Source organism: Lissotriton helveticus, chromosome 6 (assembly GCF_964261635.1).
Source record: "Lissotriton helveticus chromosome 6, aLisHel1.1, whole genome shotgun sequence".
Classification (NCBI taxonomy): Eukaryota; Metazoa; Chordata; class Amphibia; order Caudata; family Salamandridae; genus Lissotriton; species Lissotriton helveticus.
In genome coordinates this window covers 421,277,632-421,300,769 of record NC_136067.1, presented here as the reverse complement: position 1 = coordinate 421,300,769, position 23,138 = coordinate 421,277,632, and the positions used below count along the sequence as shown (strand labels likewise).

General features: G+C 48.7%; 1 protein-coding gene across 11 annotated transcripts in view; it reads left to right on the top strand.

Moving 5' to 3' along the window:
• DCDC2C (doublecortin domain containing 2C) overlaps positions 1 to 23,138 on the top strand; it is a 5,988,712-nt gene that overhangs the window by 2,029,746 nt on the left and 3,935,828 nt on the right. The gene's annotated exons all lie outside the window — the stretch shown is intronic.

Sequence of the window (23,138 nt, the reverse complement as noted above, 5' to 3'; positions counted from 1 at the left end):
TGCAGGGTCAAGACTGATTTGCATATGGCTGGGTCCAAACTGGAATGGCATGGTGAGCAAAAAAATGATGGATTTAGGCCCAGATCTCTGTATTGGGGTGAATATATGACATTGTTCTGCAATCTGTCCATCAATTGTTCTTTTTGCCATTGATTGCCCACATGTTGGAATGGTTCCACCACAGGCACGTGAGCGCATCTACAGGAATCGTGAACATTTCTACTCCATAAATGTGCAAGTGGTGTGCCAGGCAGATATGATCATATCTCACATGTGTGCCAAATTTCCAGGCTCAGCCCATGACTCATACATCCTGCATAACAGCATTGTACCACAGCTGATGGCTAATCTGCTACCTGAGCGTGCATGGATTGTGGGTGAGTATGCAGAGTCAATTAGTGTGCTGTGTGTGTGACATGCTGTCCTCTGCCACAGTAACATTACAAGGTTTCTATGTGTTTCTCATATCAAGGTGACTCTGCATATCCCAACCGACCTTGGTTGCTGAGCCCACTGCGGAATCCCAGGACCCCGGGTGAAGTCCGCTACAAAGATGCCCATGGGATGACACATCGTGTGGTAGAGCGTACTTTTGGTGTCCTGAAGTCACAATTTCGCTGACTGAACAAGACCGTAGTTGCACTGATGTACTTGCCCATGAAGGCATGTCAGATTGTAGTTGCATGCTGCATGCTCCACAACCTGGCTATTCGCAAGGAGATCCCCCGCTAATGGATGCTGATAAGCAGCCAAGGCCCCCGTCTGCAAACCAACCAGTGTCCAGTGACGAGGATAGTGGAGAGGAGGAATGTGTCAACCGGCGTCAACAGCTCATCCACCGCTACTTCACTTGAAGGTGAGTGACGAGGTACAACTGACCTATTGTCTGCTGATGTCGCTGTTGTTGGTATGGTGTATGTGAGCATTGTGACTGCAGCCGGTTGTTGACTGGTGGATGACAATGTTGCTGGAACAGGGTATTTTGGCACATCTACAGGATGTGTATGTTGGCACTGTTGCTCATTGTGATGTGTGCATGATGGTGTAGCTTGATGGTAAGTGTTGTGTGATGTCTGTGATGCCGACCCCTGACTAGTTCATCTTGTTCTGGTGTATAATCCTAGGTCCCTTCAGCCTCTCCTTGCCTACATACATTCCATACTCCTAGTACATTATAATCATGGTGAAGACTGCACATCCTGGAATAAACACGGAGCAGAAATAACGACATGTGTGTGAGGAGTAGTTATTTACAATGGTGACATGTCAGGGGGTGAACATTTACATTGAGGTGATTAGTGAAGCAGGGAGTTGACAGTTATGGTAGATGAGAGAATCGAGTAGTCAAACAGTATATTTATATAGTCTGACGCACTCCAATGTAATCCTTATTTTAATTTGTGTGATGAAAGTGGATGGTGCTGGTGGGTTAATCCTTCAGAGTGAAAGGAATGATATCAATGATGAGTTGTGCCATCATCCACAAGAGAGGGGTGTCCCCCACTCTCACTCAGATAAAGCATGTATTCAACTTGACAAATGTTCAAAAAACGGTATTTCAAATCAAATTTTATTCTTCTTTTATTCATGGAAATTAATTTGAAACTTCCTAATCCTTCTTTCCTTATGCTCATTTCATTTTCATGATGAAAAAATAAAATTTTGACACAATATACACTGTGCGTCTGGTTACCCAATGCATTTCGGGCCGTAGCCCTTCGTCAGGGGAATAATATCTGCAATTTTTAAAGAAAACGTTCGGTCATTCGCCACACATGACCTTGAGTCAGTTCATTCTCTGTAATTCATGTGCAAGTCTTACGTAATACTGTCATGTTTTTTTTTAACATGCTTTTTTCACAAACGAATGACTCGGGCAAGGAACCGTGAAAATCAGTTAAAGAAAGTGAAAATTCAAAACACCATTTACAAAATGAGCACCTTTGGTGGACCAATGTCCTCACAGTGAATGTTTGGTATTGAAAGAAAATCATCTAAAGAGCTGATAAAACTTGCTCCACATGTCGTAGTGATTTCACTGGTTGTTAGTATCATGCATACGGTTCTTGTAAACGGCTGAGGTGAAAGATACTGTTGTGTGCCCGAAAAAATGTGTGAACATTATGGGGCCGATTCCGATTGCGGTCGGAAGGGCTCAGAACCATGTTCGAAGTCCTTCCGACCAAATCTGAACGTGTCGACCGGATTCCTATCCAACCGAGCCATTCCGATGGGCTCGGTCAGAAAGGAATCCGACTCGGATTTCCGGATGGCCTACGATGGGCTCGGAGAGCCCGTCTGCCATCCGGAAATCCTCCAGTGCTCCCCCAGTCGCCTCTTTATGACGAGGGAGTACGATGGCAGTTCTTCACAGCCTTTTCGTGCCGGTGTGTCCCACACAAAAAGGCAGTCGGAAACTGTCTCTGGGGGCCCCCAGCAGGCCCCCCATGGGTGTGAGGCTGCCGTATGGCAGCCTGGGCGTTGATCCCTGCACCCGGTGCCAGGCACCTCGGTGTGCCAGGCACAGGGTGGGATGAACTGCACCCCTGCATTTCACCATAGAGGCATGCATTCCGCTCGGAATGCATGCTTCCATTGTGAAGCATACAAATGCGACTGAACAGGGTTCGGTCGCATGGTACTTGCAGGGTTGTAACCGACCACAGCAGGTTGGTCGGTTACGGCTCCTGATGGATGTCGGATGGACCTGAGTCCGTCCAACATCGGAATTGACCCCTAAGTCGGTAAATATACACTTACCCAGTTTATATATTGTGTGGGTTTTTATAAAAGAATATAAATGTTTCACGTAGATCGCCCTAATTAAAGAAAATGTGAACATATACTTAGGAAGAACGTTGTGTCTATAAAGTTATTAATGGTAAACGTGTTGAGAACAAGGAGTATTCCTCACTGTCACAACCCTTCTCGCGTTTGCAAGTAGTAAATGTGGCATTCTAGTAGCGCTACGTATGACGAAAAACAAAATAATAATGTCAAACATCTTACCCAAAGTGACTGTGAGTCAGCTTTGCCAAAAGAGTTTGGTGCACTCTCGTGTAAAGATCGCAAGATGATAAGCACTATTGAACGGGGCTCAGTTGTATAAAATGTGATACGTCATGGTGTCACATGACGTAAAAAGATGAAAGAATTCGTAGTTTTAACATATCACGATTGCATCATGACTCTATAAACGACTCAATAAAAAAGGGTATTAAGTGAAACCGTTCTAGTAGCGCTGTGTGGAGATCACAAGATAATAGGCACCATTAAACGGGGCGCCGTTGTACTGAACTGGCGCAACCCTTATCATATGCGTCAAAGATGCATGTCTGAATATATCCCTTGGTGTTTAGAAATTACGAAATTAGTGATTTTTTTAAAAACGGGGCGTGTCCCAATGTAAATGCTGTTTAAAAAATGGTTTGTCACTCAAATATGTCATGTAAAAGTGCAAAGCATTCTGCCACTAAATAAATCCTAAGCCTAAACAAAAAACATAATTAACATAAATAACATAATGATGCTCATATTTCTTCAGCTAATACATTTTCTTCTACTGTGGATAAACAATAAAACTGTTTCCAAATGTTCAATGCTGTGAAGTGAAAAACGGTTTCAAGTGTGAAAAGACATGGTATACATGAATGCATTATAGCAATACCAAATGTTTAACCAACATCTCAAAGAAAACAACTAAATTCAAGTTTTAGTTTCAGTCCCTTTGGGCTAACGGTATTAAGAAAATATATCCAATGAGTTTCTCGCTGCAAGCAATGCTTTGTATTGTCACGTCCTTGAATGGGTTTAACTTGTTCTAAAACACAGAAACATACTTGGCTGATGTTATGCTTGAAATTGTTAAAGTAAACCACCACTGGAGATATCTGGTTTCCAGTGCGTATGTTGCTTTTGTGTTCTTTCATGAGTATCCTCATTTTTCGTTCAGTTTTGCCAACATACGCTAGTCCACAAGGAGATTTTAGCAACTATATTAAATTTTCACTGTTGCAAGTTGCTGTGACTTTCAATTTAATTGAAATTTGTGTGTGAGGGTGTCTGATGGTTTCTCCTTTTATGATGGCATTACAGTTTCATTGACCCAGTCCAACAGACAAATGCCATTCACAAGGCAGTGTGGGTAAGGACAGTCCAAAAAGTCAATGCATTAGTGAAAAGGGTTGCATTCATGGCTGACTCCATGACTGAGGTTTGGCAGGTGCTTTTTTTTGGGTAAAGGGGTATTTTTTGGGTTCAGGGTCAGTTTTTAGTTTTTGGGTAAATGGGTATTTTTAGGGTTCAGGGTCAGTTTTTAGTTTTTGGGTAAAGGGGTATTTTTAGGGTTCAGGGTCAGTTTTTAGTTTTTGGGTAAAGGGGTATTTTTAGGGTTCAGGGTCAGTTTTTAGTTTTTGGGTAAAGGGGTATTTTTAGGGTTCAGGGTCAGTTTTTAGTTTTTGCATTAAGGGGTATTTTTAGGGTTCAGGGTCAGTTTTGGGTTTTTGGGTAAAGGGGTATTTTTAGGGTTCAGGGTCAGTTTTTAGTTTTTGGGTAAAGGGGTATTTTTAGGGTTCAGGGTCAGTTTTGGGGTTTTGGGTAAAGGGTTTTTTTAGGGTTCAGGGTCAGTTTGGGGTTTTTGGGGTACAGGGGTACAGTGTAAAAATAAAGTAAAATTAAATTTACATTAATTTAATTTAATGAAATTAAATTAGATTAAATTATATTAAATTAATTTTAAATAATTTAAATTTTAAAAATTATTATATACTTACCAATACTTACGTTGTAATGGTAGTGTGTTGTAAAATTTGCGTTACTATATATATATATATATGTTTTAAGAAATATGATTAAAAAAATATTATTTTTTTACTTTCATTAATTATTTAATTATTAAAAGTTATTTTAAGTATTGTTAAGTATATTTTAGTAATTAATTTTTTATATTAATGTAATTAAACATTGTTTTTATTAAAGTCGATATTTTTTACAACTATATTTTTGTAAACGATATTTTTAACTCGATATTTTTGTACTTACCTGTTTGTAGATAGAAACTCAATATTTTGTCTCTCGATATTTTGTCAACGATATTTTTGTTGGTCGATATTCTGTCCCTCGATATTATTTCACTGATCCTCAGTGTGCATGTCATGGTCGCGCGGGGCCTGAACCAACGTCTCCCAGGCTTGTGCCGCCTCTAGTGCTCGTTCGTCCTGGCGCTGCCTCGCCAGCTGATATCGCAGGGTACTCTCGCTTCCCGCCCATTTAAGAAGCTCATTGTGCCATTTAGTGCCTGTTGGACCAACCCGCGCCTTCCAATGTCTGGTTATTTCCCGTTTAGCTAGGAGCAACCCCAGGTCAATGAATTTACTAGAAATTTTATTTTTGGGGGTATGCGGGAACCAGTGCAAGATCCCCACCGCAGCGTCGAATTGCAGGGACCTTCCTGTTACTCCGCTAAGTGTATCTCCTATGAACGTCCATTAGGAGGTCAGCGCAGAACAGGACCATAACATGTGAATGAGGTCAGACCCGAGTGCCCGGCATCTAGGGCAGGCTGCCGTGTCCGAGGCAAAATATTTCTGTATTTTCTCCGGGGTCAAATAGGCCCGATGTAATATGTAGAAGTGGACCAGCTGGAACCTAACACCACGCGTGCCCTTCCAGGCTCGGCATATCAGCTGGGCCCACGTAGCCTCCGGGATGTCCTTCCCAACGTCTGTTTCCCATCTGGTCCTAAGCACCTCCAGGGGGGCTAGTCTCTCGTTGATCATCCTGGAGTATAAGCATGTAACCGCCTTAACCGACCCAGCCGTCATCATGACATATTGACATGCCGCTGACAACTGCGGTTCCTCAAGGCCAGTCTTCCAGTGCGCTTGGAGCGCCCTAGTGACCGGCGCGTGGAGTAGAAAATCACCCCGGGGATGTCAAAACGGTCCAGAAGTACCTGAAAAGGCAACAGCATCCCGTCCTCATAAAGGTCGCCCATGAGCTCTATGCCCGCCTCCTCCCAGACCCGCAGCCGCGACCAATCGCCACCATGCGGTAGGGCGGTGAGCATCCCCAGCGGGATCTCCGGGGCATAAGGCCGTGACACTCCCAGCCTGCGGTGTACCCGGTTCCAGCACGATCTAATGGTGCGTTCCTCTTGAGTGAGGTCCCTCAAAACTAGTCTCTGTTGCAGCGCAACATAGGACAAAACATGCCTGGGTATGCCACGTCCCCGTGTCTCTTCCGCTCCGCGAAACTCCCGTGCTACCTCCTGAGTGTAAGTTTGCAGCTGGGCAGCCAAGTAGTATGTTTCAAAGTCAGGTACGGCCAGCCCCCCCTCTACCTTTGGTCTCATCAGGGTCTTAAGTGCTACTCTGCGGCGGCCCGAGCCCCAAAGGAACGCCACGATCAAAGAGTCCAGGTATCGAAAGTTGGCCGGTGGGATCCAGACAGAGAGTGTCCTGAAATAATATAAAAGCCGTGGGAGCGCCACCATCTTCAGCAGAGCGATCCGTCCCATTACCGAGATCGGTAGGGTGGCAAAAAAGGACATGCTACCCTTCAACGCACGGATGCATCTGGAGACATTACCCTCTAGGGCGTCAGCAGGGCGATGATAAACATGTACCCCTATATACTTAAAGCAGCTAGGTTCCCACCGGATCGCCCTGGGAGTGTCCGGCCGGAACAGGCAAGTTTTCGTCCAATTTACTCTGAGGCCCGAAATCTCACCAAAGGCCGTGAGTACTGCATCAGCCCCGGTTAAGGCCGCATCAGCGTCCTCAAGGAAGAGCAGTAGGTCGTCTGCATATAGGGAGATGAAGTGGTGCCCTGACAGAGTCTGCAATCCCCTGTAATGGGTCCCCGCGTGGATCGATATCGCCAAGGGCTCCACCGCAAGGGCGAATAGCAACGGGGACAGCGAGCATCCCTGTCTCGTGCCCCGTTCCACTGAGTAACGTTGGGAGATCAGCAGGCCCGAGCGAACTCTAGCCACCGCCGAGGCATATAACACTGTGGTCCATCGCAGAAATCCCTCTCCCAGGCCGAAGCGCTCAAGTACTCTGCGGAGGTAAGCCCATTCCAAGCTATCAAAGGCCTTCTCCAGGTCAATCGAAAGGATCATGGGACTAGGAGCCTCAGGGTGGTCCTCCTCCAGCAGGCGAAACAAGCGGCGAATATTGATCGTAGTGTTACGCTTGGGGATGAAACTCGCCTGGTCATCATGTACCAAGGAGCCCATGTGATTCAGTAGGCGTGAGGCTAATATGCTGCTTAAGATCTTATAATCGACCGTAAGCATCGACAGCGGTCTGTAGGACGCAGGGTCACTGCTCTCCCTACCAGGTTTGAGCAAGGGCACCACTAGGGCCTCACGCATCGAGCCGGGTAAGCGCCCCCGGGTCTTCACTTCTCTGTAAACCGCTAAAAGTCTAGGAGCCAGGAGGTCTACGTAGGTGGAATAAAACTCCACCGGGAGTCCGTCAAGGCCCGGTGTCTTATTACGCGCCATCTTTTTTATGGCGCTACGGATCTCCCCTATCTCCACATCCCTCCCCAAGTCCTTCGCCTGTGAGGGCTCCAGGGTGGGGACCTGCAGGTCACGTAGGAAGCCGTCAATAGGGGCGGCATCCAGTGGCAGTCCACTGTGGTACAGTACCTCATAATAACGCCTAAAGCAGTCAAGGATCTCAGGCTGGGTATAAACCTCCCCAACCTCAGCAGTGCGCATAGCCACCGTGGGTGATGTGCACCTCATTGGGTTGGCAAGCCAAGCTAGAAGCGCCCCCGATTTGTCACCCTCGGCGAGCGATCTAGTCATGTAAGCCTTGTGATCATAACTTCGCAGTCGTTCGACCTCTACAGCTACCGCCTCCCTCGCCGCCAAGGTCTGTTGCTGGAGCTCCGGGCGGCCGGGGCGGAGGAGTTCCAGGTCACGCAGCTTCCGGTCCACCTTGGTCAGGTCTTCCAGGAGGACCCGGCGCACCCCCACCTTCTGTGAGATACAATAGCCCCTAACCACTACTTTAAAGGCGTCCCATTCCGTGGCTCTCTCCTCAGTCGTGCCCTCGTTCGTCTCAAAGTACTCAATGATTTTGTCTTCCAGGGCACCGTGGAACACCAGATCCTCCAGTAGCTCGGGGCGCAGTTTCCAGGTCGGCACACAAGGGGTGCCCGGAAGCCACCGAAAATCAGCCAGTAGTGGGTTGTGGTCAGAGATGGTCCTCGCCAGATACTCAGATCTCACGGCTGAGGAAACCAGTTCTGCCGATCCCAGCAAGCCATCCAACCGTACATGTAACTCGTGCATGCCGGAGAAATGGGAGTAGTCGCGGGTGTAGGGGTGCTGAGCCCGCCAGATATCCGTCAGTCCCCATTTAGTCTGCCAGTCTACTCTACCCCTGGACACCCGGTGGGTCGGGGAGTCCAGGAGGGGAGGGTGGGACCTATCGAGGTTAACGTCCTCCACCGAGTTAAAATCCCCACCTAACAAAAGGGGTGCCGACAAGTAAGAGGCCAGGGAGCCCGACAAAGCTGCCAGAAAGGCGAGTTGGTCCGTGTTAGGCGCATAAATGCAGCAAATGTTCAGCTCCCTTCCCCCCAGCCTGCCAGCGAGTGCCACATATCTCCCCTCCGAGTCCACAATATGTCTGTTCACCTGCAATGGAACCCCGGCCCGCACCCAGATCAGAGCGCCCCTAGCATAAGCTGAGTATGTGGTGTTGTGCACCTGCCCTCGCCATCTGCGCTGCAACGCTAGTCCCTCAGTCTTAGTGAGGTGCGTCTCCTGTAGTAGCGCAATCTGTACACCTCTGCGCACCAGGTAAGCGTGCACTTTGTGTCGCCTGGACATGGAATTCAGTCCCCGCACATTCCAAGTAATACATTTCAAGGTTGATAGATCAGCCATTGTCCCAAGGTATTTCCTCTAGTCTCCCCAAACTCTGCTCAAACATAGGCAAGCATCCAGTCAATCCCCTAACGATGGCGAGGTCCCCCTTCAACAACAGAAGAACAACCCCAAAACATGAGCCCCCTCCCTTCCCCCCCAGAACAGGTTCCAAATAATACCATCTAGTTACCATCCAAACCATGTCCATAGACAATCCCCCCCGAACTAACCTGACGGTAGTCACCGCAGGTGCGCCTTAAGGGCAATGTGGGGGCCGAACGCCGATAGGGGGTCTCGGCACCTCAACGCTATCGAAATGCGATCGAGCCCTATGTCACTAGGGCCAAAGAAGGGTGCAACCAAAACCCACCATATAAACAGCTACTTAACAATACCCCTTAAATCTTGAAACCTTCCCCCCTTTCCCCTCTCCACCCAACTCCGTCCCTCCAACCAGAGTCATCATTGTCCATCAATCAGGCCTTCCGCCGTCTCCGGGGTGATCACCGGGAGTGTCACACTATCAGATTCAGATCCCTCGTGTCCGAGTGGCCACCACTCTCACCAGGCTCTGAAAGTTCCGGTGCGTGTCCACCTTGGGAGCCAGAGATAGTAGAGACCATCTCCAGCGCTCCGCGCCGCTCCACCTCAGCCTCCAGCGTCGAGGGTCAAGCAGTCCTGCCTCTGCGATGTCGGACCCTCCTGGATTTCCGCAGCAGGTTGTTCTCTGAAGTGGACTGGGAGGAGGTCCCGAAGCCATCTTTGCCAGCTCTGTACAACTCAAGCCAGCCACATGTGTCATCCGGGGTATCGAAGAACTTGGTCGTGCCGTCCAGGATGACATGAAGTCGTGCTGGAAACAACAAGGAGTACTGGATGCTCTCACTCCTTAACTCTCTTTTCACCGCCAGGAAGGAGGTCCGTCTCCTTTGTGTCTCATATGTATAATCTGGAAAGATATTCACCCGACTGTTTGCCTACAGGAATGGTCCCTTCTGTCTGGCAGCATTAAGAAGAAAGTCCCTGTCTCGGAAATGGAGCAGTCGCGCCACCACCGGTCGTGGGCGTCGACCCTGTTGCGGCGGTCTCGCCGGCACCCTGTGCACCCGTTCCAAGGTATAGAAGGAGGAAAGCCCCTCTGGCGCCACCACCGTCTTCAGCCAATCCTCCAGGTACGCCACCATGTCCTCCCCCTCAATTTTCTCCGGAAGGCCCACCACTCGAATGTTATTTCTTCGATTGCACCCTTCCGCATCCTCCGCCCGTTTCTCCAGAGCATCTATGCGGGACAGAGCGTCCTTCACTGTAGTGTCCAAAGTTTTTTGAGCTGGCTCCAGGAGCCCCACCGAGCTCTCCACTTCTTTAACTCTGTCCGAGAGCTTACCATGGTCCGCTCTGAGCAGGCCCAGACTTGTCGCCACTTGAGCAATGTCCTGTTGGAGGGCCGATTGCGTTTCAGTGATCGCTACCAGGATCTTGTCAAGCTGCTGTTGAAGGTGCGGGTTCCCTGGTCCCTCTGGGTTGATGCGGTCGTCGGTTTCGGGGGTCTCCACATCCAAGGTAGACTGGACGCCCCCCTTAGCTCCTCTCGGTTTCCCCATGGCGGGCGGGGTCCCCAGCAGGGGGCCCCCGTGGGACCGCAGCCAGGGGGAGGGCAAATCGGGGCGCCCCCCGCCACCACAGCAAGGTCGTGGGAAACGGCGATGCCACCCCGTCCCCCGCCTCTCAACGACTATTGGACGTCCAAGGGGGTCAGACCCGCGGCCCTAAGCATAGAGGGCCAAGAGGAGCGCCAGTGGCCATTGCGGCAAGAACTCCCAGGCCAGCATGTAATGGCGGCCTCCGCTGGCGCCACGTGATGTGGGTATGTCAGGCGTCCCTACCACGCTCCGCGCGCAGGCCAGGCGGGAGTCAACGACCCCTGTCTCGGGGGACGGGGGCATGGTCTGCCACCAGGCCCGAGTGATCCGCCGAGGGCGGGAGGCCTCCCCGTGCTGCCCCCCCACCGCCAGCCAGGGGCCCCGTCGGCCAGCCAGCAGCTACCCCAAGCACCGCTCCACTGCTCACAGTGCTTTCCCACTTTCAGGGGGGTCCTAGTCCTCCGCCGCAGAGCGGTTGTAGAGTCTCTCACCTCCCAAGCCGGGAATCCGGGCTGCGGGCGGCCGTGGCAGTCTGGGTCGCACGATGCAGGCCACCGTTCACTTTCTCTCCTCCTCCGTGCGTCTTCGTGGCAGAGAGCAGCGGCGATCACGTGGGGCCTCACTCGGTAAGGTCTCAGGCGTCCTCGGTCTCCAGCTCGTCCGCGTTCGGCAGCGACCTCCCCAGGGACGGGCGTAGAGCAACAGCCGGGTCGGGGAAGCCGGTCTCCTCGGGGGTACTCGGCCGTCTCAGATGCACTCCGCCCGAGTGTTCCGCGGGTGTCTGGTCCCAGCAAGCGGAGCTTCATTGTCGGCCCCCGGTGCCTCTCGTCCGCGCAGGGTCCCTAGCGGTTGCCGCTGCGGGGGTCGGGGCACCCGTAATGCCCGGTAAACAGGATAAAAGACGGCTCGATCCTGGAGCCGAGCGTCTAGGCGACCACCGCCATCGGCGTTCAAGCCACGCCCCCCGACTCACCCCTCTCTGTGGCCGCAAGGTAGGATGTGTCACTGTCATCTTGCGGCCCACCAGAGGGAGGGAGAGGTGTTGGTTATGGCACAGGCCTGTCCCTCAGTACCGCCACTAGCTGGCCCAAAAGGTCCACTATTTGGCCCATGTTGGTGTCCTTGGACCTCATCAGCAGGAGGAGCTAGCGTGAATCTACTTCTGACTTGCCCGTTGGTCCCCGGGCCCGTTCATAGGACCCAAAGACTCAGTTGATATTGTCCAAGACTTCGGTCCAAGGGTCTGGTTGCCTGTGACTGACCCTTGACCTTCCACCTGCCATGCTGCCACGGACCTGTTGCCTCACCACTGTGGGCCCCCGCATCCCCTCCCTGCCCTCCTCAGTTTGTGGTGCGGGCTGGTCATCCTCTGGGACAGGGAGAGTGTTGCAGGCAGCACTGGTCTGCAGATAGGTTAGTGTTGCTGCAGATGTGGGGGGGGCGATGGGGTCCTGGGACCTGTTGCACCCTGGCACACCAGATGGACCGGCTTCGAGCTCCTCGTCTACTGAATCCCGGGAGTCAACATCGGAGAGTCCATGTTCCGGTGAGGGTGGAGGGGGGAAGACTGGCTCTGCAGGGTACTGTTGTTGTCCTCTGCAGTCAGTTCTTGGTCACTTGTGGGACAGATGGGAAATGGTCATTGTGGTGCACCTCGCAAGCATTGTGTTAGATGTGTATTATTCACTGTTTGTACACCACGCAGTTGACTAATCATCACATTGTTTGTATGCACATTACTGTGCCTCCTGGCATAATGTTGAGGAACATGCATTACTTGTCCATGGTATGACGTGTTGAAACATACCATGCGCCATGTGCATATATTGTGATTACAGGGACATGTTGCCATGTAGCGACTAGCGCAACAAAGAATTTATGTTAAGGCTCTTTGTTGATTACTGTGTCTGGCGACGTTACATCAAAGCCTGAACTGCCCATTGTCTTCTAATACATACCTTTGCAATGTCATGTGTAAATCTTAATTTGTACCACCAATCATGCTTTCTTTGCTTTCATATGGACCTTCATGCTCTGGCCTCATGGCACCTACACATGGCATTTAGTGCTGTGCATGATTGTGCACAGACCTTCTTCTACATATGAATTCATGTGTCACACTGTGGTTGCTGTGACAGTTACAGCACTCTGAATGGCAATAGGATCTGTGTGTATTTTTGTGTGATGAGAGGGCTGGTATTGTCATATGACACCATGCTTTTTTAGAGGAAGGGCTGGGTGCATGTACTGGCTACTTACCTGTTCTGTTTTCACTTTTGTGTAGGATTTGTGACACATGTGTGTGTGTGTGTGCTGGAGGCTTCCATCCTGCTCAGGGGTGGGACGGGATGCCTGGTGGGAGTTGTAGTGCAGGCCTCCCACCCCCAAACAGCACAACCTGGGAAGATGGCTACTTACCTGTTAGTTTGATGAGGGCAATGCAATGGCTGCCACATGCTTTTGGGTGGGTGGGGGAGTGCTCCATCTCGCTCAGCTGGGGAACAAGGAAGCATGCTGGGAGTAGTATTGCAGGCCTCCCACCCCCAAACATTACAACCTGGGAAGATGACTACCTACCTGTTAGATGAGGGCGAACAATGCAATGGCTGCTACACGCTTCTGGGTGGGGGGTGAGCTCCTTCCTGCTCAGGGGTGGGACAGGATGCCTGATGGGAGTTGTTGATCCCTCCTTGTGTTAATGGCTACCTACCTGTTAGTTTGGTTATTGTACTTCAATGGCTGCCACATGCTTCTGGGTGGGTGGGGGAGTGCTCCATCTTGCTAAGCTGGGGAACAAGGAGGCATGGTGGGAGTTCTTGTGCAGGCCTCCCAACCCCACACAGCCCTCCCAGGGTAGATGGCTACCTATCTGTTAGGTGAGTGGGAACCATACAATGGCTGGCACATGCTTCTGGTTGGGGTGAGTGCTACATGCTGCTCAGGGATGGGACAGGGGGGCCTGTTGTGCTTTGTAGTGCTGGTAGTGTGGACACGTACAACCCTGTATGTGTTTTCTACCTTTGGGGCGAATCAGATGGAGTGGATGTTAATCTGTGGGATATGTGTTGTATATTGTGGTGCATTTGAATATACTTGTGCCTCTGAGATGTAGCTTTGTGGCTGTGCTGGACAGTACATAGCAGTGTATTGGTCTACATGTGTTTGTACTTACCAGCCTGCACTCCCCCGGGTATTCCTGTGAGACTCTCTGGATACAGTATGGCAAGCACCTTCTCCTCCCATGCAGTGAATGTTGTTGGTGGAATGGGAGGGCCACCGCCAGTCATCTGAGCCAACTCACAGTTCTTAATCCTCTTTTTTTCACAACCCTCTTCAAGTCATGCCACCGCTTCGTGATTTCCTGCTTGTAGCACAGGGTGGTCCCTACTGCATTGACCTTGTTGACAATCCTTGCCCACATGTGTGCTCTTGTGGATAATGGAGTCTGTTGGACCAGGCTACCAAACACTTGTGGGTCTACTCTGATTATCTCATCTACCATGACTGTCAACTCACTCTCTGTGAATTTGGTTATTTTCTGTGGTGCCATGGTGTGTGATGTGCAGAGGGGTTAGGGGTGCAGGGGTGTAAGTGGTGGGGTGATGTATGGTGTGTGATGTGCAGAGGGGTTGGAGGTGCTGGTGTGGAAGTGGTGGTGGTGCTGTGTGTGGTGTGATTAGTGATGTGTGTTAATTTGCCTCTCCTTTCAGTTGTGGTGTATGTCTCTTCACTTCTGGAGTTTTGCAAGTATGTACTCAGCTATGTGGGTGTGTCAAAATGGGGTATTGCTGTCGGTGTGTTGTGTGGGTTGTCCTGGGATTTGTATTTCAGGAGTTGCCATGTGGGTGTGTCATTGGAATGTGTTAGGTGTTTTTGGGGGCAGGGCTAATTTTCTGTGTGCACTTTGTGGCCTTTTGTAAGCTTTTTCTGACGACCGCCATCTTTGTCACGGAGCGTCTGGGCGGTGGGTTTCCTGTAGCTCTTCCGACGGCGCTCCCATTCTTCACTGTTTGCGACCGCGGCGGTCAGGGACAGCGGATGGTACCACGGTCACATTGGGGTTATCCTACTTTTCCGTGCGGTCTCTCCGCTGGCCTGGGAGCGGTTTGGTGATTTTCCGCCGCTAATCCGACCGCCACAGAAGCATTTTGGCCTTCTCCGCCCGCTACAGGCGTTTTTTCGTTGCCTCGTTCCACAGCAATGGGATTTTTTGGGTGGTTGACCCTAATTGAACCGCAGGTTTTTCCGCGGTACCGGCAGGGGGTTGATTTCCACTACTATGGAGATCAGGGTGGTTTTCCGACCACCATCCTCATAGACCCCATAATGTTCAAGTAACATTTTGGCGAGCCACCATCGGATCTGATTGATACTTTGAACCCTAATGCAGCCAAAGGAAGGAGCCCCTGCCCGGACGGAGTCACATTTTATCCTCAAGGAAGGCGATGTGGTGGAAAATGCATTTTACTTGCAGGTGTGCATTATAATCACGTGTAGTCCGCATCTGAATATAATCCTTTGTTGTCATAACATGGAGTGTTAGAATTTGATGTAATAATATTGTGAAATGTGATGTATTCGAGGCCACTTGAATATAACGTGGAACAAATAATGTGGAAGGTAAATGTAAACATTAACGTAAAGAATTTGTGTTGTATAGCTGACAATTATTAATGTACCTAACGTGCTTATGGAACATGTTATTTTAGATATAAGTAGTAATATTAATTGAATGTGTTTTATTTCTAACATTTGTGTTGCCAGTGGAAGAAGTGTCCTTGTTAGTTAGAATAATGTCTTTGTTTTCTTAGGCGAGGAGAGAAGGGGATACATTATGAGCTTAAGTCGATCAGAAATTGTTGTTTTTTTACACTAGAGAAGGCCTGGGAATCAAGGTCAGCAATGTTCCAGTTCAGGAGTATTGCTGTCCAGAGGAAACCTTCCTATGGGATTGTGTACGGAGCGGATGGCGTGACTCGCCGTATGGCCTCTTGGGGACATTTACCTGTAATAATGTGATACAAGTAGGGAAAGAGCCCACTTCTTCCTTCTCAGCTTTGGGAGAAAGAGCCCTTTAGGAACGTTCTTTGTAGCTACATGCTGACACCTTTAATTTCACTCCTCTTTTGAGAATGCCAAAGTAGGGATAGACTAAGCATGAGCGGATTTTGCGTATTGGCAATCCGCGTATTTGCGTATTTGCGTATTTCGAAAATCCGCAAAATCCGCGGATCCTAGCGTATTTTTTTTTGTGTGTTCGCACGGGTTTCTGCAAGTTCGCGAGGGTTTTATTGTATAAAACGCTTGCGAACGTGCAGAAACCCGTGCGAACACAATGTGCCTGGGTATTGCGCTCGTGAAAGTCAAGGATGCAAAGTCTATCCAGCATCACAGCTGATTTTCGACGGTAGGTTTGGGAAGAAGGCACATCTGCCCAGCCTTGACAACGCTTACGATTGTTTTTGGGCTGATGAATGAGTCACTGAATTTAAGCTTCAACTAGGGCACATGCTTTATTGATATCTGTAAGTGCTTCCTGTTGAGGTTTAATTTTTGTGCCAGGACCAACGTGCCAGAATGAACCCTGCCCTTCATATTTATTCAAGAAGACGCCACCGTTTTGTGCCATACCTCTACTCAACTGGAGTACTTTCTACTGGATAATCAGTAAGTGCTACCTCGTTGGGTAAATGTATAGTGCTTTTACTATACTACAGCTTCCTAAAGTGCCAGAGAGTTGTCTACAGCGACCATGTGTGTGTTACTATGCAATTGCCCCGTAGGGCGCAGGGGTCCCTTGGGTGAGCTACTGCTGTAATTTACAATGGCGCCAGCAAGCTGCCAGCGCCGTTGTAAAATAGTTACAAAGTTAGCTTGCACAGGAAGCACTTAGATAAAATAAAGCAGCACCTGCTTCGTTTTATCTAGTGGTTCCTGTGCAAGCTAACTTTGTAACTATTTTACAACGGCGCTGGCAGCTTGCTGGCGCCATTGTAAATTGTGGGGGTTCAACTTTTGAACCCGTTACGTCCGCGCGGATTTTTTTTTCGGATTTTGTGGGAAATCCGTAAAATACGCGGATTGCGGATTTCCCAAAAATCCAAAAAATCCGTGGGCGTAACAGATTTACCGCTCACACTTACTAATGATTTATTTTCATCAACCCTTGATGAAGGGAAATTTGGACTCATGCTCTTTGATCATTTGAATTCTATTTATTGAACTAATCATTCTGTTTATGTTGCATATATTACGCTGGGTGCACAGATATGGCTTTCTGCTGATTCCAATGTATTTTTACACTCTCATCTCGAGCTATCCTTATGTTCAGTTATTTCTGTCTTTGTAATAAATTGACTAACCTTACAGAATTGTCTGTGGTTACTATGAGTCTAAAGAGTCCCCTGTGCAACTGATTTGGTAATAATGTCGAACTTTCTCCCCTCCACACTTTCATGCTGCTAAAAAGAACCTTCAGACTATGAGTCTAGAACATATGGGTCTGGCCCTTTCAAAGATGAGCATACACTGCATTTGATTGGAAGTTCTGTTGAATCCATGGGGCAGAGGTCCGTCCTGAAGCAGCCATCACAGAGAGTAAGAGACTACATCAGAACCTAATTTTAAAGGGTGCACAGACATAATATCGAGTTTTTTATTTTGGCCTACATAAATATCGAGTTTTAAATATCATAGGGACATAATATCGACATCAAGAATATTGGTGACCAGAAGATCGACCTGAAGGTAAGAAATTTCATTTTTGTTAATATCGAAGTTAGTAATATCGATAGCAAAAATATCGATGTTAATAATATTGATGTCTTTGTTAGTGTTATGTATTTTAGTATGTATTTTATATGTATGTATTTCACATGTTTTGTTATGTTTTGTATTTTTTAAAAATATATGTATTAAATGTTTAGAAGTTAGCCATTTTTTTTAAAAGTAAATTTTGCGTTCTAGTACCGAAGCGGGTTGTGGTTTTATAGGGGAATAGGGTGGGAAGTAATTTAATTATAGTATATTAAATCATAATTTTGAGAAATTATTAATTATTTTATGCTTAATTATTTTATGCTTTTTAGTTTGGGTTGTGGGTTTATGGGGGAATAGGGTGGAAAGTAATTTATTTGTAATTAAGTAATGATACATTTTTATTTATTGAGATTGATAATTAATTTATTGTTAATTATTTTTTTTTTTAAATGTTTATTGTAACAAAGTTATTACACATCGCCTAGCCTACAACCCATGGGGCCGGCTGCAGCGGATAAACAAGTGTCAAGCAATTACTCTCGTGGGGTGACACAGCCGTTTAGCCGACAACCCGGAGGTCCGGCGGCGCACTGTTCAATGCATTCAACAATAATTATATGGTTATACATTGCGTAGTGAGATAACAACTAGTCTCCATCGCATACGTGTCTGACCTCGATGCTGGCGTGTGGCTGCCACCCCTCCTCATGTCTCTTGTTGCACATAACCTTGTGCTGCCCCAGCCCTAGATCTCACAGCGATGTGTACTCAACTATGGAAAAACCTAAATTCCCTGTGCATCCCCCCAAACCCTGAGTTCTCAGCTCCTAGTGTCTATTGTCCTAGGTCCGCTAACTAACTATCAAGCCTATCTGTACTATATGCTGCGCTCCAGTACCCCAATTCCGTCTGCATCTACCCCCTCTCTTCCCATGCGAACCCAAGTAGTGGTATCCATAATCGGTACTAGTGTCCCTCCCCTGACGCGCCCCCCGCCATGACTCTGCCCTACCTCTTGTAGGACCACCGCTGTGTTCCAATGCGACTACATGTTATTCTAGTTGTGTGGGGCTATCCGCGGCCGGATCCAAGTTCCCTTCTAGTGGCTCCTCATCCCTCATAACCCCCGTCGATCCTAATTTCAGATGCGTTTGATAAAGGCCCCAGAAGTTCTTAGGCCTACTGGTGGCCGGTAATAGCTCGCTATAGTGCTCTGATTGCGTACATGAATACAGCATGTCGTGATCCCAGCGATTCTTCGTGGGTAGTGGGACCCTCATCCAACACAGTGCAACAACGCGTCTAGCCATCAACATTCCTATGTCCACTAGAATCCTGGTTGCCATCGGGAGTGTTTTTGAGTAGCCCAGCCCAGTTAGCGTTAATTCTAGTATCTCGTTTATGGCTTAAAAAATGCTTACCCAATATCTTTGTATCCCGGGGCAGCCCCACGCAAGGTGCATGAAGTCGGCAACCTGCTCATGACACCTTTCACATTTGGCTGTAGGGCACAGTCCATATCTGTGTAGTCTCTCTGGCGTGTAATACACCCTCTGCAAAAACTTGAAGTGGACTAGCCTATGCTTTCCATTTAATGATATCTGCTTGGTGCTCGTGCAGCAGTAACGCCACATCACGTCGTCTATAGTGATCTGTAGGTCTCTCTGCCAAGCTATTCTGGCTTTCATTGGCTGCTGTTCCCTGCAGGCCATAGCTGTCTTGTACAGGTTCATTATTATCTGACGGGGGACTCAGTTTTAATTACATAAGTACGTTCTGGGACTTCTGGCAGTTCAGCTAGGTCAGGCCCCAGCAAGTCCAGAAGGGAGCTTCTGACCCTGTGAAATTGAATCGAGTCAGCAGAGAGCTGTCCTCGCCGTTGGCCGCAGCTTGCTCCCAGGTCTTGGCCGTACCGTTCACGAACAGGTCCCCCACCAATCTGATACCAATTTGTTGTAGTGCTTGTACTACTCCCTTCTCTCGCAAGGGCAACAGCCAGTGCGCCCAGTCCAGTTGCATAATGGGAGACTACTGTAGTGCCCCACCGTTTGCCTGCAGCAGAGAGTGCCAGGCATGGTCCGTAGCTGTTATTGAATCTAGGATGCCCGTTCTGCGGTCAACTGGTCGGCAGATTGTAGCCGGAAGTGTCCACGGTTCCGCAAAGAGTCGTTCCATTCGGATGTGTGGAATAAGTGAGTACCCGTGTATCCAGGTATGGAGATGTGCGGCCTGTGCCACTCTGTAGTACAGCTCCAAATCTGGTGCGCCCAATCCTCCCATGCTATATGGGAGGGTCATAGGAGTCCAACGCACTCTTGGTTGTTTGCCAGCACATGCCAGTTTGATCATTAATTATGTCATGGTTTGGAAGAAGGCCCTAGACAACACCACCGGAATGGCGCTGAACAGAAATAGGAATCTAGGCAACACTACCATTTTCATGATGGCAATACGGCCCATAAGGGTGAGCGGGAGTTTGTTCCAGGCCTCAATGTCGTCCTCTAGCTTGGAGTAGGCCGTGCCATAATTCTCTCTGAGCAGTATTTCAGGGTCCGAGTGTATCTTGACTCCCAAGTATCTAACTGAGTCCTGGGACCACTGCAGAGGGTATTCCATATCGAATCGCTCGGTGATCAGGGTGAGAGGGAACGCAACCAATTTGGTCCAGTTAACTCTTAGACCTGAGAGCGCCCCGAATCTAACCACCTCCCTGAGCATCGATGGCAGGTTCTGTTCTGGGTCTCTGATATATAATAGTGTATCATCGGCATAAGTCGAGACCACTATTTTGTATGTCGGGAAACTGATGGCCTCATTACCCTGGTACTTACGTAGCGCACAAGCAAGCGGCTCTGCTACCAATGCATATAGCAGTGGGGACAGAGGGCAGCCCTGTCGCGTGCCTCTGCCAACAGGGAATAGGTCTGTCACTAGATCGCCAACTCGTACCCTAGCCACAGGTTTATGGTATAATGCTCCTATCATTTGGAGGAATGCCTCACCCAGACCTAGACGTCGCAGCACCAACGACATGAACGTCCATTCGACAGAGTCGAAGGCCTTCTCCATATCAAGAAAGACCGCTATAGCTTTCGTATCTTATCTGACATGTTGTATAGTGCCCAAGACCGTGCGGATGTTATATGTTAAGTTTCTCTGGGGATGAAGCCCGCTTGTTCGGGTGCTACCAATACAGGGGCCAGGAGTGCTAGACGGGTCGCCAATATCTTCACGTATATTTTACCATCTACATTCAAGAGGGACAACGGCCTGTATGAGCTGCAGTCACTTGGCATTTTGCCAGGTTTGAGTACAGTGACTATGAGGGCCTCCCTCATGGAAGGCGGCATATTTCCATCTATGCAAATATCGTCGAAGAGCTCAGTTCTGTGAGCAGTGGGTTCCCCCTGTTACCTTTGAGGAGTCTAGCCAAGAGCGAGCTCGGTCTCTCCCCCTCCCCATACGTGCGAGCTGTCCCATATTTTCCCATATGTTGGACTTCCCTATCCGCTTCCTCGTTGTATTCCGCGATCAGTGTCTTAATTTCCTCCATTATAACCGAGTCTGGGGTGTCTAGCTGTCTCCGTTCCAGGATGGCCAGTTGTTTCTCTAACGTCGACAGTCTCTGCCTAATAGATTTTAGGACGCTCGAGTGTTTCGACATCGCTATGCCTCGTATATACACTTTGAAGGCCTCCCAAACCGTACCGAAGTCATCAACTGAGCCTATGTTGTTGTCAAAGAAGTTGTCAATTTCCTCCGCAAGTTCTCTGGAATACTGGGTCCAGTAGTGAATGTGGCGGAAAGCGCCATGTAAATGGGGGGATGGATTTTTTAGGCGTCTCGAGTGTGAGTAGTATAGGGGAGTAGTCAGACAGGGTGCGCACCAAGATCGTACAGGCCTTTATACACCTCAGCATGGGCGGGGACGCCATCCAATAGTCTATCCTAGTGTGGACGTCGTGGTACGCCGAGTAGTGCGTGCCTGTGTCTCCATACATCTTCTAGCCCTAGCAGTGTAAGTTCAGTTTGTAATGTTAGTGCCACAGCAGAGGGCCTGCGGGGGGGGCCTGAGGATCTATCTAAAGCCGGGTCGAATATTAAGTTAAGGTCCCCACCCCACAGGACCTGCGCAGAGGGGTATGCTCGTGTTGCCTGCGCCAAGTTCTGATAAAATTCAGGGGAGTCAAAGTTTGGCCCATACAAATTAATGACTAGCAGATCCAGCCCCGATCCCACGCATTGTGAGATTACATATCTGCCCTCCGAGTCGGCTTTCAGGAGGGATAGTGTCAGCTTTGATCTGGGGTTAACCCATGTCATCACATCCCTGGAGTGTGTCATGAATCCTGCCGCTGCGATGTATCCTGTAAGTCCCTTACTGAGCAGCATCCTACGCGCTAGTGGAAGATGGGTCTCCTGTAAGAGTGCCAAGTCCACAGCCTGTCTCTGCAGATAGTGGAGCACCTTTCTAAGCTTCCGGTGGTCATTGAGGCCACGCACGTTCCACGTGAGAGCGCGGAGCACAGCTGGCATGTCTAGTCTCTTCTTCTTAGGCGAGTTAGCCATACAGTTCTAGTGGGTGTAATGTGTGTGCTATGCTGTCTTGAAAAATCAGGTCTAGCAGCGTGCATAAGCAAAAAAAACAACAACAAACCCCCCTCCCCTCTCTTGTGTTCATAACTGCAACCAATGGGAATAAGCAAGGACCCCCTGAGTGGGATACATTTCCTGGGTCAGGGTAAAGCAAACTGAAGCAAAGGTAAAAACCCAGGCAAATTGAACTAAATATGTGGCAAAGTAAAAAATATAATAAAATGGAAAAAACACAAGGAGAGCAAGAAAAACAAAATACTATGATAGTATAAAGGATTTAATTATACTTATAAAAATTGATATGGACACATTTAATAATACAAATTTTTTTCCTCTAAAACATATTAAAAAAACAATTTTCTAGTCATGTTAATATGCAGTATTCAGGGAAATGTTAAAGTATTGATAGTTCCCAGAACTGGTTGAAGAAGCTGATGTCTGTCAACGCGTTTCGACACATACAATGTGTCTTCATCAGGACAAATTCAGCATGATTCTTTAGACTTGAAAAGAGATTTGATTCATAGATATGGCTATTGTCTTTATGACTCTAAAAACCTTTAAGTCAAGAGAAAAACGCTCGCACAGTCACTTTTTGGATACGGAATCATTTGCAGTTGATGTTCGGCCATTCAAAAACCAATCCCACTCACTGCATTCTGTAAAACTGGGCCATGCATTCAAAAAGCCACGATACAGCTTCTGGCTAATTACGCCACATGAATCAGGCAAGGCAACAAAATCCGTGATTCAGCTGTCCTGATAAAAAGATGGAATAAAGACGCTGACCGCTCGCAGCTGTACGTTATATTGTTATAGAAATTTGGCAGAGCTCCACACAAATGTGCGTCTTTTATCAGGCTTTTCGAAGCTGTATAACGGCGTCGTAGGGGGCGTCTGATGGCTCGTCTGTGCGAAAGGGCACACACGAGCCATCAGACTCCACCTACGACGCTGGCCCCTGGTTATCCTGCGCCCTGCCTTAGTGTGCTCCTCAGTCGACCTTCACCTATTCGCAATGTGCGTCCGCCGTTTGTCAAGCCTCAGGGTCTGTTTCAGGTTATAGGGTTATAGTTGTGGGTATAGTGTGCCCTGTGCCCGCTGCACACTCGGGGCTGGGCCTGACTCTAGCACATAAATTGGCCCATGGAATTGTGTCTCCTCAAAGGCGGCGATGTCCTTGGGTGCCCTGCTTCCAGTTAGGGCCTTTCCTGTTATGTGGCTTCCACCTCGCCAGGCGCTGTATCTCTCAC